At 42.4% G+C, this 11,634-nt stretch overlaps 1 long non-coding RNA gene across 1 annotated transcript; it reads right to left on the bottom strand.

Annotated features, from left to right (window-relative positions):
• Positions 1-3,022: 3,022 nt before the first annotated feature.
• Positions 3,023-8,077, bottom strand: LOC119303688. The gene is made up of 4 exons (XR_005147975.1): positions 7,602-8,077; positions 7,345-7,517; positions 5,123-6,769; positions 3,023-3,304 (listed from the first exon to the last, which is right to left on the bottom strand). It is a non-coding gene; the product is annotated as an uncharacterized LOC119303688 (long non-coding RNA).
• Positions 8,078-11,634: the final 3,557 nt, after the last annotated feature.

Here is an 11,634-nt window from a genome sequence, read left to right on the forward strand (position 1 = left end):
AAAAAGAAGGCCCAAAAAATATATATAAATAAAAAAGGGGAAATGCTACTATCCTTTTTCCACACTTGTGCTTCAAAGTAGCACCATGATATAGCGAGTCTCATATATTGTGCTTCAAAGTAGCACCATGTTCTTCATATAGAGAGTCTCATATGTTGTCACTTTCATATACTAGTGGGAATTTTACGTTATAGAACTCGGCTTTTATATTCCAATGATGGGCTTCCTCAAATTGCCCTAGGTCTTAGTGAGCAAGCAAGTTGGATGCACACCCACTAGTTTCTTTTGATTGAGCTTTCATACATTTATAGCTCTAGTGCATCCGTTGCATGGCAATCCCTACTCACTCACATTTATATCTATTGATGGGCATCTCCATAGCCCATTGATACGCCTAGTTGATGTGAGACTATCTTCTCTTTTTTTGTCTTCTCCACAACCACCATTCTATTCCACCTATAGTGCTATATCCATGATTCACGCTCATGTATTGCGTGAAGATTGAAAAAGTTTTGAAAAAGTTAGAGTATGAAACAATTGCTTGGCTTGTTATTGGGACTGTGCATGATTTAAATACTTTGTGTGGGGAAGATGGAGCATAGCCAGACTATATGATTTTGTAGGGATAACTTTTTTTGGCCATGTTATTTTGAGAAGACATAATTGCTTTGTTAGTATGCTTGAAGTATTATTATTTTCTATGTCAATATAACTTTTGTCTTGACTCTTTCTAATCTGAATATTCATACCACAATTAAGAAGATTTGCATTGAAATTATGCCAAGTAGCACTCCGCATCAAAAATTCTCTTTTTATCATTTACCTACTCGAGGACGAGCAAGAATTAAGCTTGGGGATGCCTGATACGTCTCCAACGTATCTATAATTTTTTATTGCTTCATGCTATATTATCTACTGTTTTGGACTATATTGGGCTTTATTTTCCACTTTTATATTATTTTTGGGACTAACCTATTAACCGGAGGCCCAGCCCAGAATTGTTGTTTTTTGCCTATTTCAGTGTTTCGGATAAACAGAATATCAAACGGAGTCCAAACGGAATAAAATCTTCGGAAACGTGATTTTCTCACCGAACGTGATCCAGGAGACTTGGACCCTACTGCAAGGGATGAAAGAGGAGGTCACGAGGGTGGGGGCGCCCCCCCTAGGGCGCAACCCCTGCCTCGTGGGCCCCTCGGTGCTCCACCGACGTACTCCTTCCTCCTATATATACACACGTACCCCCGAACGATCAGAACAGGAGCCAAAAACCTAATTCCACCGCCGCAACTTTCTGTATCCACGAGATCCCATCTTGGGGCCTGTTTCGGAGCTCCGCCGGAAGAGGGTCGTCATCACGGAGGGCTTCTACATCATCCTAGCCCCTCCGATGAAGTGTGAGTAGTTTACCTCAGACCTTCGGGTCCATAGTTAGTAGTTAGATGACTTCTTCTCTCTCTTTGAATCTCAATACAAAGTTCTCCCCCTCTCTTGCGGAGATCTATTCGATGTAATCTTCTTTTTGCGGTGTGTTTGTTGAGACCGATGAATTGTGGGTTTATGATCAAGTCTATCTATGAATAATATTTGAATCTTCTCTGAATTCTTTTATGCATGATTGGTTATCTTTGCAAGTCTCTTCGAATTATCCATTTGGTTTGGCCAACTAGATTGGTAGTTCTTGCCATGGGAGAAGTGCTTAGCTTTGGGTTCGATCTTGCGGTGTCCTTACCCAGTGACAGAAGGGGCAGCAAGGCACGTATTGTATCGTTGCCATCGAGGATAACAAGATGGGGTTTATTTCATATTGCATGAATTTATCTCTCTACATCATGTCATCTTGCTTAAAGTGTTACTCTGTTTTTAACTTAATACTCTAGATGCATGCTTAATAGCGGTCGATGAGTGGAGTAATAGTAGTAGATGCAGAATTGTTTCGATCTACTTGTCACGGACGTGATGCCTATATACATGATCATGCCTAGATATTCTCATAATTATGCACAATTCTATCAATTGCTCAACAGTAATTTGTTCACCCACCGTAGAATACTTATGCTCTTGAGAGAAGCCACTAATGAAACCTATGGCCCCTGGGTCTATTCTCATCATATCAATCTCCATCACTTTTATATTGTTTTGCTATTTACTTTGCCTTTACTTTTTACTTTGCATCTTTATATCAAAAATACCAAAAATATTCTATCTATCAGATCTCACTCTCATAAGTGACCGTGAAGGGCTTGACAACCCCTAATCGCGTTGGTTGCAAGTAGCTATCGCTTTGTGCGGGTACGAGGGACTTGAGCGTGGGCTCCTACTGGATTGATACCTTGTTCTCAAAAACTGAGGGAAATACTTACGCTACTCTGCTGCATCATCCCTTCCTCTTCGGGGAAAACTAACGCAAGCTCAAGACGTAGCAGATATCGATGACCGAATCTCGGGCAAGTAACATACCGATGACAAAGAGAACAACCACTACAAGAAATATATCAACTTGTGACCACCACTATTGGTCACTGAAAGATCATTGTTTTTCATTTGCGACCTTTTTGTGACCAAAAACAGATGGTCAAAAGCTGGCAGTCGTAAACTGAAATTAACGACTTTCTCTATGAGAAGGTCGTGAAATTCCACGACCAAAACAAAAGGTCGTTGATTCCATGACCTTCTGTTTTGGGCCACGTCGGATCCGACGTGGCAAGCTGGCATGGCAAAATAGCGACCAAATGAAAAGGTCGTTGACAAGAATCAGCCCGGTCCAATTTGACGTTTTACATGGGCCGAGCCCAACAATTCAGCCATTTTATAATTTTTTTTCTTTGAAATTTTGGTTAGCTTCACAGGCCAAGCCCAACATTATAGCCTTTTTATTTTGGTTCATGGCCTTTTTAGTCCATTGATTTTCTAGTTTTTCCCACTATATATTGGGGCTAGTTCCACTACTCAGCCAGGCCTCACATGCCATAATCTCATACATTGGTCCCACACGTCAAATGTTTCAACATTGCTCAGATTATTTTGATAAGTGGATCCCACTTGTCAGGTTTCCACTTCACACATTTTTAAATCACTATTTCAAACAAAATAGAACAAACATAATTTGTCAAATAACATTAAATCTATTCCGATGTCACAATCTCTACAAACTATTACAGTCAAGCAGAACAAACAAATCTCTGGCAAGTGAATACAAATAACAGTAAATCCGTTCCAATGTCACAATCTCTACAGTATCACAATGCATCACAGCTTTGCACTTGGCTTCATGGCTTTGCACTTCAAATTTGTCCTGGCTCTCCTGTAAAAGAGTGAACACAAAAGCTACCAGCATTAGTATACTGCTGCTGAGGCCAGAACCAAACAATTGCAATGGCAACACTAATGTAAACAGCAAAGTAGATCCACCCACTACTACGTTCCAGCCTCACCTTTCCCTTCCTGAATTTGGACACTATCATGCAATACTATAAAGGGCAAATAAAACAACAGACTTGCATAGTGAAATGTTTGCTTTTACCTTATAGAATAATTTGTTTATGCCAGGAATGCATCAGTTTGTACAATACTAGAAAGGGCAAATAAAACAACAGACTTGCATACGGCAAATAACACACATTAACCTTCAGTTTGCTTCAACTACCACATTCAAGCTCATGTTAGGCACCACCAACACTAACCTACAGGTACCAGCATGGTATATTGGTACAAGTGCAGGTCATGCAATGAACATCACTGTAACACATTCACCTGAAGAAAAGTACAGTACTATTCTACTACTGCGGCCATCCATTCTACTACAGGGGAGTTAATATAACCCAATTATAACAGACGATTACATCACAGCAAAATTAACAAACAAGAGGCAAGTTTGAGTGAAAAGAACAAGGTACTGCATCAGCCTTGAAAAAAGGATAGCAATAAGACAATGATATAAAGGAACAACTCAACATTTTACTAACAATAGCCAATGCTTGCAGACACTGGTACTGCAAGGTTAAATGAATCTATCTTTCCAAATGTTCAACCCTGTCAAAAACTCTACAATGGCTTAAATAATGTCGCCACCATGCATTACAAAGAAAGTGGATTACTTGCAGCAACACTAATCCCGCAAGCTGAAAGAGACGTGCAAACCGAAGCCTAACTCAGTCAAGTCGGGGACAGGCGGCAATCCCTTATTCGATAAAGAATGCCATGATCAGACATTTAGAGTGTGGGCAAGCATTAAAAAATCCAACATGGATAATAAGTCTAACAGAGATGGTGGGCGTCATCCTTGCCTTGACTAGTTAAAACTAAGAGCGGCAGAGCAAATATGTGTATTACACAGACAAAAAGGGGTGATGTTGTTGGGTTGCAACATCAAAGAGCCAGGTTTATTACTGCTAAAGAAATACTTAATGGCCACAACGAATTATTATCAAAGGAATGGCAACAAATCTAAGGGTTTATTTTTGGTCCTAATCTGCAGGTATGCAGCACGCATCAGTGACCACAGAGCATACGACCACAGCAAAACAGGGGAGCAATTCAGTTCTAGTAGATCAGATTAGGAAACAGGACTGCCCTGATCAAGAATACACAAGTATAAAAAAAGTCAAACACCACCCCTGCAATAAGCATAAGTAACCACTAGGAAAATAATTTGCTATCTACAGGTCCTATTATCGGCAATAAGAACATCAGGCAAGGAAGAACAGCATATTTCCAATACAATCTGTTGGCCAAACACCACCCCTGCAACCCCAATCATCTCATAATCAAATAAAATTTCTAGAGGCAGAGCCACTGTACAATACTGTATCAAGGCAACAACCTAATTTTAGTAAGGAATTAACTGAATTTAAAGAGATAAAGCTTCTTGGCTATCCACACTCTACTCCACTGGAGGCACCAGAACTAATTTGCAATCAACCCTGAACAATATGTAGAGTATATTTCGGACATCTGGAACTAAACTAACCTAACTAATCACAACAAGGTGGCATGCATAGAAATCTGGAACTAAAGTACAATCTGGATTTATAGCACATGCTGCAGCCACTAAAGCCTTCAAGGGGCAAATAAAGCCACAGTTCAAGTGCTCAAACTCTCAAAGGGACATGTAGGAGCAAACCTTGGAAGCAGCAGGAGCAGCTGCAGCAGGAACCGATGATGCACTCACCCCAGAGGCCTAGCCAGGGAACCTGCATAATCAACAAACACATAAAGCAACCATGAATATAATTAAACACATACATAGGGCAGATTAATCTGCGATGTTAAGTGACAGCATACTAAGTAGAACAGAAAGCACTACAGCCCATTACCAAAAAACTGAGTGGTAACTGATCATTGAACACTATCTGTTGTTTGTCAGTGAGATAAGAATGAAGTCACTCCTCTGTTTACAATACAAATTGATCGATTGTAAGTACAGTAGGGTATTTCCCCCAAATCTGCAAGTGTCGTGTTCCCCACAGGCACTAGGCGATGGCGACTATGCTCGGCTAAAGCTAGGTGACAAAATTCAGAATATGGCTGCAAGAATATAAACCTAAACTAAACAAGGTTGTTCCCGAAGATAATCCACAAATAAAATGAAAAATAGCAAAGGGAGGTTCAGATTTTACTCACTGTCATTTTAGTATTTTGTTTCATTTGAGAAAGTAAACAAAGGGTAGAAACAATACTATGACAAGGACAGAAATATATCACAACACAAAAAAATATTCTCGCATGAACATAGTTAACACAAGGACTACAGAACACACATCACACATATGCAAACAGGGGGTTAGAAGACATAATTCTAGTACTCACAGATCAACAAAATGAGTGGTATTAAAGAAGCACCAGTCAAGAAACGAACACATAGGGGATCACACACATATGCTAGAAGATTACTATATCACAGAGCATATCACACATACTAAATATAATTCAAACAACTAGACATTAACTAGTCAGAACAAACAATAAAATGCACTATATTTTGCGAGTATGAAACTGAACAATTGTCAAGTTGCAAGCTCTTATGAAATCTGAATATTTCAGGTACTACACATATCAATTCTGAATATTGCAAAGTACTGAACAATAAACTTCTCAAGATTACAGAAATTTGAGATCAGATAGAGAGAGAAAAGCAGCAAAAGCAAGTTGGAGAACTTGAGCGGAGGAGGAGCAGCAGTAGGGACGAGGGGAGGAGCAGCAGTAGAGAGAAGGAGTGGAGGTGCAGCAGGGGACGTGGGAGAAGAAGAGCAGCAGCAAAGGGATCAAAGGAGAAGCAACAAGCAGCGGAGCGAAGGAGAGGCAGCAGCACGGGGGCGCAAGGAAGAGCAGCAGCAGAGATGGAGAGGGAAGAGCAGCAGCATGGTGACGAGCAGCACGGACGAGACACTCGCGCGGAGCACCAGACAATCGTGCCTCCCCTCATCTGGTCGGGCGCGCGAGGTGGTGCTGGTGCTGATGGCGGCGGTGGCTGGAAATGGTGGCGCTGGTGGATGCGTTGGTGGATGGGTGTGGAGTGGTGGATGGAGATGCGGTTCCGCGCCGCCACGCCGGCCTGGCCGCGGCGGCGGCCGGAGGTGGAAGAAGAAGTGGTGAGGGAGAGAGAGAAGTGCTAGGCCCAATGGGGAATGGAGGCGATCTAGGGATTTTGATCCCCCTCCCTGATCTGCAAACTGTACACATTAGCCGTCCTCCTTCTCTTCTTTTCTTCACTCTTCTCGATAGCCACCTAGACGGAATCTTGACGGTTATAGTGCCTTTGCGCACATTTCTGCAAAATAGACCAAAGACTAGTAAATGATCCCTTTTTATGATTTCCATTCAATTACTCAATATTTCATAGCAAGAGTTGATGGTCAGAACATAACAAATGGTATATTTCTGTGACAAATTATGAATATGAAATGTGCTTATCACAAATTCACAACCATTACACGACGCCATTATTTAACTTAGGAGCTTCAGAGCTACACAATGCATGCGCACAAAAACATTACACGACGCCATTATTTAATCACTAAATCATGGGCTCAGTTGGCTCCGATAATCCTAGTTGATACACAATAACATGGTTATTAAGTGTTCTCCTGTATGACTTGTGAGGCGCATAAATGTATGGGAGACTGTGAGTTCTAGCCAAGGATTTCCTTTTTGTTTATGTGCAATAGGTCAGGCTGTGTTCCAGACAAGCTTTCCACTACGCAAATGTTGATAATTATTCTTAGTCTGAAAAATCTACCAGCACAAATTTAACTTAGGAGCTTTAGAGCTACACAATGCATGCGATTTAGAGATGATCTTCCTTTTCGCTGCCGATCAAGCCAGCATACTTGCTACCATTTTTACCTGAAAGCTCTCACATGGTCCACTCAGGATCCCGGGGGCTGAAGAAGGAAGCGGTGACCTTGGAGTTCAGCAGCTTCAGCGCAAGGCCGGACTCTGCCTGGAGCAGCGCACCTCAGGGTCTTGTACTGGTTGATGGAGCTGCCTGGAGCAGCAACAACGAATGAACCCCTGCACTGCAGCATCGAATCAATTGTGAGGAACTTTGTCAAGGGGAAGGGGGCGGGGAGAGAAATCTGAGGGCCGAGATCCGGGAGTACCTCCGCGGCGGTCAGGTGCGAACGGACGATGGCAGGAGTCCGGCGTCTCTTGTACGGCCGGCACCGGACGAGGAAGAGAGGCGTCGAAGGGCACGGCCGCGTCATCGACCGAGAATAAGCACGCACGCGGAGCAGGGTGGCTCCCCTATCGGCGTGGAGAACGAGGCGACGTCGCGGACGGGGAAGCGGTCGGCGGTGGCGCGGGAGAGAGATTGGGTGGCGCCGCCGGCCGTGGCGGTGGTGGTGCGGGAGAGAGAGGGAGAGAGGTTGGGTGGCGGCGGCAGAGGAGGGGAATGAATCGCGGAGGAGGAGGGGGGACGCCATGGCCTCGCCTGGACTAGTGGATATGGGGGATGAAGGCGAGGGTCGGCGGTGGTGGATGGGCGGCAAAGGTGGGGGAAATGGAGGGGAGGGGAGGGGAGGGTGCAGACCGGCGGCGAGGGGAGAGGGAGGTGGGTGGCGGATCTGGATCGGGAGCGGAGGCGGCTGCAAGCGCTAGGGTTGAGAGAGGGGTTTGTTGCGCGAGAGAGAGAGCGGAGGGCTAGGATGGACGGACGGATGTATGGATGGATAGATGTTTGCCATGTCATCAATCCAGGGCACACCTAATTCCACCAATCAAAGGTAAGCTTATATAATTTTGTTTTTTTCCTTTTGTTTCTCTTATAGTTTTTACCCTCTTATTCAGGATAAACATTTAACGTATTAACCTTTTGTAGTTTATTCAAATAAATCAATATTTTGCACATGTGTAGATTTGGGGGATGACAAACAATGTTGATTTGGGGGGTTTTCATTTTCTTTGCGAAAAAGAACCATTTTTCATTTTTCGAGTGCCCAAAATGAGTTTTTTTGTGAAGGACCTATCAAATTTTTGTTGCAAAATTGGACCAAATCAATTTTCTAAAATAGTAGGCCATATTTGATGTATAATTGACCAAATGGTTGGGTGTAAAAAGTTATGATCCACCTCTGGTGAAAAAGACAAATTTCGGCCGATTCAGTTGGAAGCGGGTCAAATTTGAACTGTAGCTACCTCGTAGTTTGCTCTTTATTTTTTTCAAAAATCATTTCTAGGTACATAAGTATCTATTTAATCAGAGAAACACCAAAAAAATTCCAAGATTCAAGCACTAGCTAGGAATGGTCATTCCCGCCATTTTGACCGCATTTTGAAACGGGCATACAAAATTCAAAAAAATCAAAAAATTGGAAAACCTTCGCATTGTGTCATCATATGTGACCAAGTTTCCGGGAAAAATAATAAACTTTTAATAAGCCAATTATTTTAAAAAAGTGTTCTCAGAAATGAGCTATCATGCGTGAAGATTCATGGCTTTCAAGCCAAATGATCAATCTTATGGCCACATTCATGGCATAGTTTGTTCAAATGATCTCATATTGTGCAAAAGGGTGCATATTGGAATTCCGAACAATGTCGCCTAAGGGAGTTTTCATTTCCTTTGGACGAAAAAACCATTTTCCATTTTTCGAGTGCCCAAAAGGAGGGTTTTTTGTGAAGGACCTCCCAAATAATTGTTGCAAAATTGGACCAAATCAATTTTTTAAAATACTAGGACATATTTAATGCACAGTTGACAAAATGGTTGGGTGTAAAAAGTTTTGATACACCTCTCGTGGAAAAGACAAATTTGCGCCGATTCAGTTGGAAGCGGGTCAAATTTGAACTATAGCTGCCTCATAGTTTGCTATTTATTTTTTCCAAAAATCATTTCTAGGTACATAAGTATCTATTTAATCAGAGAAACACCAAAAAATTCTAAGATTCAACCACTAGCTAGGAATGGTCATTCCCGCCGTTTTGATAGCATTTTGAAACGGGCATAAAAAAATCAAAAAATTGGGAAACCTTCGCATTGTGTCATTATATGTGGCCAAGTTCCCAGGAAAAATAACAAACTTGTAATACGGCAATTATTTTTTAAAAGTGTTATCAGAAACGAGCTATCACGTGTGGAGATCAATGGCTTTCAAGCCAAATGATCAATCTTAGGGCCATATTCATGGCATAGTTTGTTCAAATGATTTCATATTGTGCACAAGGGTGCATATTGGAATGGCAAACAATGTTGCTTAAGGAAGTTTTCATTTTCTTTGGACGAAAAAACCATTTTCCATTTTTCGAGTCCCAAAAGGAGTTTTTTTGTGAAGGACCTCCCAAATAATTGTTGCAAAACTGGACCAAATCAATTTTCTAAAATACTAGGACATATTCAATGCACGATTGACAAAATGGTTGGGTGTAAAAAGTTTTGATCCACCTCTCGTGAAAAAGACAAATTTCCGCCGATTTAGTTGGAAGCGAGTCAAATTTGAACATCAGTTGCCTCATAGTTTGCTATATATTTTTTTCCAAAAATCATTTCTAGTTACATAAGTACGTATTTAATCATAAATACATGGTTTGGTGGCGATACATCGAGGTTTGGGCGGTGGCCGAGGGCCCCAACTCTAGAGCGCGTAAACTCGCATGCCCGCCGCGTGGTCACCGCATGACCGTGGCATTGCCATGTGTTCTGGGCGGCCTAGGCATGTCTAGTGGGTTGGGCACTCCCCAGGTAGGTGCTAGGAAGAAAATTACAACATAAGATTCTCACGAAGAGACTGACCGATGCTCAAACATGAATTAGTAGCCAAGTGTTTGATTAGCGGTACGGAAAATGTACATGGCTAATGGGCGTGAGTTTTGGCTGAGGATGATCAGTTACTAAGAAGACCGTCTTCACAAATTTTCAGCTCAAAAGGAGGAGCCTAGGTGGTACTTGCTTTGCAAAGTACCACATTAGACATAAATATGAATGTTGAAGCTGGGCTCAAAATAATGAATGGATTGAGCTGGAATTTGGTGGAGGATGGTTATTTGGGCATAGGAAAGCACTATAGAAAATGGATACTATTTGGACATGCCAAAGTGGTACTTCCTTCACAAAGTGCTGCTCTGAACAGAATAGGAAAACGAATATTGTTGAACTATTGTTGAACTAGGCAAGGAAGGTTTTTGACATATTTGATGAAGATATGATCCAAACAATTTATGAGAATTTTTTGAGAATTTTTGGAATAACAGAAATATAGGTTGCTTCACAACCTAGGGCAAAATGTGACACATGAACATGACACATAGGCAAAACTGATGATATGGCGCCTAGTCATCGCAACCCACCACAATTTACAAGGCTATGACCATCTATATTGGTCGTTAACAACTAGAAATAAGGCAGCGGACTAGCGCTGTTTGCTTTATGACCATTTCGTGTAAGGAAATTACGACATTTCTGACCAAAATGGTCGCAATGGTTTAGGGTTTGGAGCCCCCCGAATAGCTTTTGACCAATTGGTCTCAAATGGTCATAGACCTATGAACAATTCTTCCAGGGTCACTGACAGAAGGTCACTAGTTGACATATTTCTTGTAGTGAACGTATAGTGTTATGCGGTTTGACCGATAAAGATCTTCGTAGAATATGTAGGAACCAATATGAGCATCCAGGTTCCGTTATTGGTTATTGACCGGAGACATGTCTCGGTCATGTATACATAGTTCTCGAACCCGTAGGGTCCGCACGCTTAAAGCTCTGTGACGATCGGTTTATGAGTTTATATGTTTTGATGTACCGAAGGTACTTCGGAGTCCCGGATATGATCACGGACATGATGAGGAGTCTCGAAATGGTCAAGACATGAAGAATGATATATTGGAAGCCTACATTTGGACGTCGGAAGAGTTCCGGGTAAAATCGGGATTTTACCGGAGTACTGGAGGGGTTACCGGAACCCCCCGGGGGCTAATGGGCCTTGTTGGGCCATAAGGAAAAAAGGAGAGGGGCCGGCCTAGGGAAGGCAGCGCGCCCCCTCCCTCTGGTCCGAATTGGACTAGGAGAGGGGGGGGCGGCGCCCCCCCTTTCCTTCTCTTTCTTCCCCTTCCTTTCCCCCTCCTAGTAGGAGTAGGAAAGGGAGGAATCCTACTCCTACTAGGAGGAGGATTCCTTCTCCTGGCGCACCAACAAGGGTC

This window comes from Triticum dicoccoides, chromosome 5A (assembly GCF_002162155.2).
Source record: "Triticum dicoccoides isolate Atlit2015 ecotype Zavitan chromosome 5A, WEW_v2.0, whole genome shotgun sequence".
Lineage (NCBI taxonomy): Eukaryota > Viridiplantae > Streptophyta > Magnoliopsida > Poales > Poaceae > Triticum > Triticum dicoccoides.